This window comes from Aotus nancymaae, unplaced genomic scaffold (genome assembly GCF_030222135.1).
Source record: "Aotus nancymaae isolate 86718 unplaced genomic scaffold, 86718_ANA_hifiasm-v0.15.2.pri h1tg000098l, whole genome shotgun sequence".
In the NCBI taxonomy this organism is placed as follows: Eukaryota; Metazoa; Chordata; class Mammalia; order Primates; family Aotidae; genus Aotus; species Aotus nancymaae.
In genome coordinates, this window is record NW_026988513.1 from 2274841 (window position 1) to 2282500 (window position 7660).

Consider the following 7660-nt stretch of genomic DNA (forward strand, 5'->3'; position numbering starts at 1 on the left):
TCTGTCATATATGGCTTTTATTGTGTTGAGATATGTTCCTCCTGTACCCATTTTTTTGAGGGCTTTTTGTCTGAGAAAGGATGTTGAATTTTATCAAATACTCTGTCAGCATCAGACAAAATGATCAAATGATTTTTGTCCTCCTTTCTGTTGATATGAGGGATCATATTGATTGATTTGTGTATGTTGAATAATCTTTGCATCCCTGGAGTAAACCCCATATGATCATGACAAATGATCCTCTCAATGTGTTGTTCAATTCAGTTTGCTAATATTTTGTTAAGGGTTTTTGCATCGATGCTTATCAGGGATATTGGCCTGCAGTTTTCTTTCTTTTTTTTTTTTTGAGGTGTCTTTGGTTTTGTTATCAGGGTAATATTGACCTCGTAGAATGATTTTGGAAGCATTCCCTCCTCTTGTATTTTTCAAAATAGTTTGGGTAGGATTGGTATTACTTTTTCTTTTTTATTTTCTTTCTTTTTTTGTTTTTTTGAGACAGTCTCACTCTGTTGCCAAGCTGGAGTGCAGTGGCACAATCTCGGCTCACTGCAACCTCCTCCTCCCGGATTCACGTGATTCTCCTGCCTCAGCCTCCCAAGTAGCTGGAACTACAGGCGTGTGACACCACACTCAACTAATTTTTATATTTTTAATAGAGATGGGGTTTCACCATGTTGGCCAGGGTGGTCTCCGTCTCTTGACCTTGTGATCTGCCTGGCTTGGCCTCCCAAAGTGCTGGGATTACAGGTGTGAGCCACCATGCCCGGCCAGTATTACTTTTTCTTTAAATGTTTGGTAAAATCCAGCATCCCTCAAAACTTTGCTAATACCCTACTGTTGACTGGAAACCTTACCAACAACACAAACAGTTGATTAAAAATATTTTTTATGCTATATGTATTATACACTATATTCTTACTAAAAAGTAAGCTGGAGAAGAGAAAATATTATTAAGAAAATCATAAGGAAGAGAAAAAATACATTTACTATTCATTCAGTGGAAGTGGATTATCCTAAAGGTCTTCATCCTCATCATCTTCACATTGAGTAGGCTGAAGAGAAGAAGGAAGAGGAGGAGTTGGTCTTGCTGTCTCAGGAGTAGCAGAGGCGCAAGAGGTCTAGGAGGTGAAAGAGAAGGCAAGAGAGGCGGGCACAGTCAGGGTAACTTGCACTGAAAAAAATCCATATATAAGTGGAACTGCATAGTTCAAAACGATGTGTTCAAGAGTCAACTGTAGATATATAGATTTACAGACATCACTCACATTTTCTTTCACATTTCAAAATCCTTCACAATTTTTCCTGACAAATGAGTAAGCAGGTCCCAGATACTACAGGATGCATCAGTCTTGGTTGAGTTACCATTAGCTGAAATATACAGTCCTCCTGCATCTCTCAGGGATGGAAGAGCACTTTTCTTTAGTGCGTATTTTAAAAGATGCCCAAGGTGAGTCATTCCAGCTGGGCAGTAGCTTGTGTGTGTGCAGCAGTGGAGACACTGTCAGGTTATTTGGAGTGGAGTGGCGGTCACCAGAGAGCATTTCAGTGCTGCTGTGCACATGTTGACCAGAGCAGAGGGACTGCTGTACAGAGACAGAGAGAAGTTAGCCGAGGAGGAGGAAAACTGATCTTGCTGATGGCTGTGCCCTTAACCAGTGGCTTGTCTCTAATTTCAGAAGGAGCAAATCCAGGAGTTTGTGTAGACAAGAAATGCTGCAGATCAGTCTCCCAGGAAAAGGAGGGAGGTGAGGGAGGGATGAGGGGATGCTCTCTTTTAAATACGTGATCTCTGCATGTTCTCACAGCAGCCTTGGGCAATCCTCATTCTAGAGAGAAGGAAACAGAGGTTCTGGAGACTCAGGATGCCATGAAGAGGCAGGATCTGCCTACAGCTTGTCTGGTTCTGATGTGAGCTGACTTTGCCGTCCGGCACAGGAGGCATGGTACCTGAGGCCCAGGCTGCATTTAGAAGCCTCAGAAATGCTTAATCTTTCTTTCTTTTACAATCAGAAGAAAAATATATATAGCAATCATGACTATATAATAATTAATCCCATCTCAATTACATTTGTCATTTTATCAGTGCAGTAGTAAAATATTTAAACTAGTTGTTTCATCTTTCAGCCTGGACTACTTCATTTCTCTGAGTTTCCGTTTTCTCATTATAAAATGAGAGGGTTAATACAATATACAAGAACTCCTGGCCCGGTGGGGTGGCTCACGCCTGTAATCCCAGCACTTTGGGAGGCCAAGGTGAGCAGATCACGAGGTCAAGAGATCGAGACCATCCTGGCCAATGCAGTGAAACCCCGTCTCTACTAAAAAATATATATATATATAAAAATTAGCCAGGCTTGGTGGCACACACCTGTGGTCCCAGCTACTCGGGGGGCTGAGGCGGAAGAGTTGCTTGAACCCAGGAGGCAGAGGTTGCAGTGAGCCGAGATTGCACCACTGCACTCCAGCCTGGTGACAGAGCAAGACTCCGTCTCAAAAAAAAAAAGAAAAAAGAAAAAAAAAAAAATATATATATATGTATATAAGAACTCCCTCTCCCCTTACTAAGAAGCTGCCTAACTACAATTTTCTCTTCAAGATTCTTCATCGTATGGATATTGTTTTAACATCCCACTTCTGCATATGCTCAAGTCTTTGCAGGATGATTTTCTTGTTCTTTTCATTTCTCCCTTCCCAGATTTGGTCTCAGGCTTCAACAGTTTCTGTGTTCTTGGATTTCAATGTTGCCAGTGATCATGGAGATCTGTTTGGCTCATGTGGTTGTGGGCCCAGTGATATATTTTATAGGAAGAACAAAGGGGAGGGGTGGGACAGTCAGCAAGGAAGTGAATTTACAACACACGTGACACGGTGGAATTTTTTGTTTGTTTTGGAAGGTTTTTTTTTTTTTTGTGAACTCGTTTTGAATTCAGCAGGAGGTATAATCTTTAAGTTTCAGTTTACAAACAAAACATCTGTCTCATTACCAGCCTGGGCAGGTGTGGAACACAAGTGGTTTTTCATTTCTGTGAAGTATTATTCTTTGAGTTTGCATTAGTCATGAAGGCTTAACACTGTGCTGTTTTCTACTGGGCTTGATGAAAACAAGAGAATAGGCTGGGCATGGTGGCTCACGCCTGTAATCCCAGCACTTTAGGAGGCCGAGGTGGGTGGATCACAAGGTCAGGAGTTCAAGACCATCCTGGCCAATATGGTGAAAACCCATCTCTACTAAAATTAAATAAAAAAAAATTAGCCAGGAGCTGTGGCACATGCCTGTAGTCCCAGCTACTTGGGAGGCTGAGACAGGGGAATCACTTGAACCGGGAGGCAGAGGTTGCAGTGAACTGAGATTGCTCTACTGCACTCTGACCTGGCAATAGATTGAGACTTGATCTCAAAAAAGAAATTGTATTCTGCATTTAACAATATATCACTGATTTTTAAAATAGGGTTAAATATCATGTACAGCAAACTTTCATGGCTGCGTGGTTCCTCCACCGCATGAAGTACCCTAATATATTTAGCCAATCCCCTATTTAGGGACTTTCAGATTGTGTTGAATTATTAACTAATATTTAAGCAATACTTAAATAAATATTATCTACATACATTTTAGGTGCATATGCCATTTTTTGCACAGGATTATAGTTCTTCCAAGCAGAAGTAATAAGTGTTCAAAAGTTTTGATATTTTTGATACCTATCACCAAGTCACCTACAACAACGGCTGATTTACCAGTCCCCTTTCTCCCGTCAGTGACTGAGAAAATCCACGGTCCCACAGCATGCCCAACAGGGGCCACAGGGGTGTACGTTGTGTTCATTACTATTACGGGCAAAAATGGCATTTCACTTTTGTTCTGGGCCAAGAGCGTGGCTTTTGCTTGATTTTTCAGGGTCCTGAAGTCACGTGAAACCAGACAAGAGTCAAATAGGCTGCAGCAACTAAGGAGCATTCCTTCTCCGTCAGGATCAGAAAGCGACACGGTCACATGTACCCCGAAACCTAAAATGCAACAAAATAAATAAATAAATACAACAGAGCGACACGGGCTCAGGGCTGCCGTGTTTTCTGTTGTTAGCAGACTTTCCCTGAAGCCCCAGGGGGCTCGAGGTACAGTAGTAATGCGGGGATGGCCACAGGGTAAAGAAATTCCCAGGAGATAAAAAATGGACATAGTATATTTGGGAAGATGGGCCAAGACAGAGCATGAGGTTTCTGGGTACCCAGCATGGCTCCAGCAAGAGAGGGAGGCCATGGACACATGGCCATGGCCATGTGGTGGAGGCTATGGACACAGCAATCTGGCCTGTGAGTCAGCACAGTCCTGTGTTGGGAGAGCTGGAGGCCCTGATGTGGCTGAAAACAAGCTTCTGCCAACAGGTGAAATGGGCACTCGGGAAGAAATCAATTTCACTTAGTGAATATCAAGAAGGTTCCAGTTACTGTCCATACAGATTTGAGGTCAGAAATACGAAACTCCTACTTGATTGTAAGTTGTTTTTAGAACCTCTTTTTCTCCATTACTGGCCCAGATAAAACTCCTCCTAGACATGAGGTTCCGGGGTAATGGAGAGAAGAGAGTAGAGTTGGGAAGGACACAGGCTGTGGAATATGCTATGGGGATGTTCTTCCCATGTTTCTTTTTCCTGCTTGGCCTTCTAGACTGCAATTCTCTAATGTTATCTTGTCAGTCTCTGTGAGTAAAGAATTCCACCTCTTCTCTCTCTGCTGTCCCCAGAGAGACGTTTCTCTCTGTGAAAGGATTAACCACCCACTCCCCACAGTCATCAGTGTGTGGGCGACACCTGGTCCTGGATGAGTCTTTTCAAGATAAGTTTCTGTTCTGCTTCACGGTATATGAAACAGTGGAAAATGAGGTGGAGAGAGAAAAAGAGGGAGAGAGAGCAAGAACAAGAGAGAGAGAAAGAGCATGAAAGAGAGAGGGGGGAAGAGCACAAGAAGAAAATCCAGAGTGACAGAGAGAGAGAGAGAGAGAGAGAGATCACGGACGGGAGAGGGAGAGGGAGAAGGGGCAGGACAGCTAGCGGAAAGTCGGCTCATCCTAGGAAGTTTCCACAACTTTTTCCTTTCCCTCCCTCCCCTCCCTGCTTTCCTTTTTCTTCCTCCCCTCTCCCTCCCTCCCTCCTTCCTTCCTTCTCTCCTCCTTCATTCCTCCTTCCTTCCCACTTCCCCTTCCCTTCCCTTCCTTTCTCTCTTTTCATTTTGATTGGGAAAATAGGTACTTGACTCATCAAAACTTTTATCCTTCTGGAAGAAATCCTGACTCACAATTCTAGGTCTATCTGGGCTCACTGAGGAAGGGATTGGGGGCATGGGAATGAAATAGAGCCTTCTTATGAAGAGGTCACGGGTTTCTGAGGAGGGGTTTGAGTACAGCTCACTGACCTTGGCAAAGGCTAAAGATCGCCCTCAGGATTGCCAGCCCCTCAGGAGGCGTCTTTCATCTCACAAGCTTCCTTCACCCAAGGCGCCTTCCCCTCTCACCTGCTTCCATCCAGGCATCATCTAGGGATGTGGCTTCAGCTTCAGAGAAACAGGAAGGGCAGGGGAGAGGAGATGACTAGGGCACTTGGTTCCAAGCAGCAAACCCCAGGCATCTGGAAGGGAGGCTGTTGTGGAGGGGCTGCTCTTGTTTACCAGCAGAGGCGGAGGCGCCATCTTCACCCCCATGCTCCTTTGCTTCCCTCAGTCTCTACGCATCTCTCTGCCCCTGCAACCTAGAAGCCCCCTAGGCAACCCTCGAATTTGTCACAGGCTCTTTCTCCTGATCACAGTAGTTAATAAAGATTCCTCGGTCAAAAGTCAGAAAGAATAAAAGCATCTTCTCCAAAGGTGATGGTGAGACCTCAGCCGAACCGGCCCAGCAGTGACCTATTTATTGCACACGGTAAAGCTCATATCCCGAGCTCAGCCCTTCCCAAGACTTTCTGTTAAGACAGCACGAGGTATGGAGTCAGTCCTATAGGTCAGCATCCAGATCCCCACTCCTCTGCTGTGCGTCTTTTGGAAAGTCCCTTAGCCTTAAGCCTCAGGCTCTGCATATGAGAAAGCCTGGCAAGGAGCAGAATTTGCTCAGGCTCAGTGACATTCGCTGTGACTGTCTCAAAAAGTGACAACTCTGAGACGGAGTCTTGCTCTGTGGCCCAGGCTGGAGTGCAGTGGCACAATCTTGGTTTACGGCAACCTCTGCCTCCTGGGTTCAAGCAATTCTCCTGCCTCAGCCTCCCGAGTAGCTGGGACTATTATAGGCACCCACCACCACACCTGGCTAATTTTTGTATTTTTTGTAGAGATGGGGTTTCACCATATTGGCCAGGGTGGTCTTGAACTCCTGACCTTGTGATCCTCCCACCTCAGCCTCCCAAAATTCTGGGATTACAGGCGTGAGCCACCACACCCAGCCAAAGCAACAACTCTTAAATCAAGATAATGTTGGAGGCCGGGCATGGTGGCTCACTCCTGTAACCCCAGCACTTTGGAAGGCCGAGGTGGGCAGATCACAAGGTCAGGAGTTCAAGACCAGCCTGGCCAATATGGTGAAATACTATCTCTCCAAAAAATACCAAAATTAGCCAGGCATGGTGGTGTGTGCCTGTAATCCCAGCTAGTTGGGAAGCTGAGGCAGAAGAACTGCTTGAACCCAGAAGGCGGAGGTTGCAGTGAGCTGAGATCACGCCACTTCACTCCAGCCTGGGTGACAGAGCAAGCCTCTTCCTAAAAAAAAAAAAAAAAAAAAAAAAACGCCCAGGTGCTGTGGCTCACACCTGTAATCCCAGCACTTTGGGAGCCCAAGGCAGGTGGATCACGAGGTCAGGAGTTCAAGGACCAGCCTGGCCAAAATGGTGAAACCCCGTTTCTACTAAAAGTACAAAAGAATTATCCAGGCATGGTGGCGGCCGACTGTAATCCTAGCTACTCAGGAGGCTGAGGCAGAGAATTGCTTGAACCTGGGAGGCGGAGGTTGCAGTGAGCCAAGATTGCCCCACTGCACTCCAGCCTGGGCAATAGAGTGAGACTCTGTCTCAAAAAAAAAAAAAAAAGATGTTTGCAAAGCACACATGGAAGGGTTATTCTGATCTTACTATTATCACTAGTATTATTATTAAGCCTTGTCTCGCTTACTCTGTATTCCTAAGATGCATGTTTCTTGGCTGTACAATGGAGCTGTGGTTATGCTATGTGATAATGATTGCTTTGGGCCAGGCAGCCTGCACAGCTGCAAAGCTTGGAAAAGGAAGGGTGCTCTCCTAGGCTCTCTCCTCCCTCCGCCCCTCTGTGTTCTCTTCGCTGGGATAGCAAGGGCCGGTGTTGCCATCAAGTGTCTTCCCTGGTCCTCTGGGATGAGATGGGCCCCGCAATTCTTTTGGAACCAGGAAGACCTGCATTTGAGCCCTGGCTGAACCGCCCATTGGCAGAGTGGCTTCATGAGCTTCAGTGTCTGAATCTGTTTCCCATGATTGTCCTCAACAAACTGCCACACTGGGTGCTTAAAGCGACAGACAGGTATTGTTCCACGTCCTGGAGGCCAGCAGTCCCGGACCACGGCGCTGGCAGAGTCATCCTCTCACCTCGCTTGTGATGCTGGCTGGCCATCCTCAGTGCTCCCGCCTTGCAGAGGCATCACTGCATCTCTGCC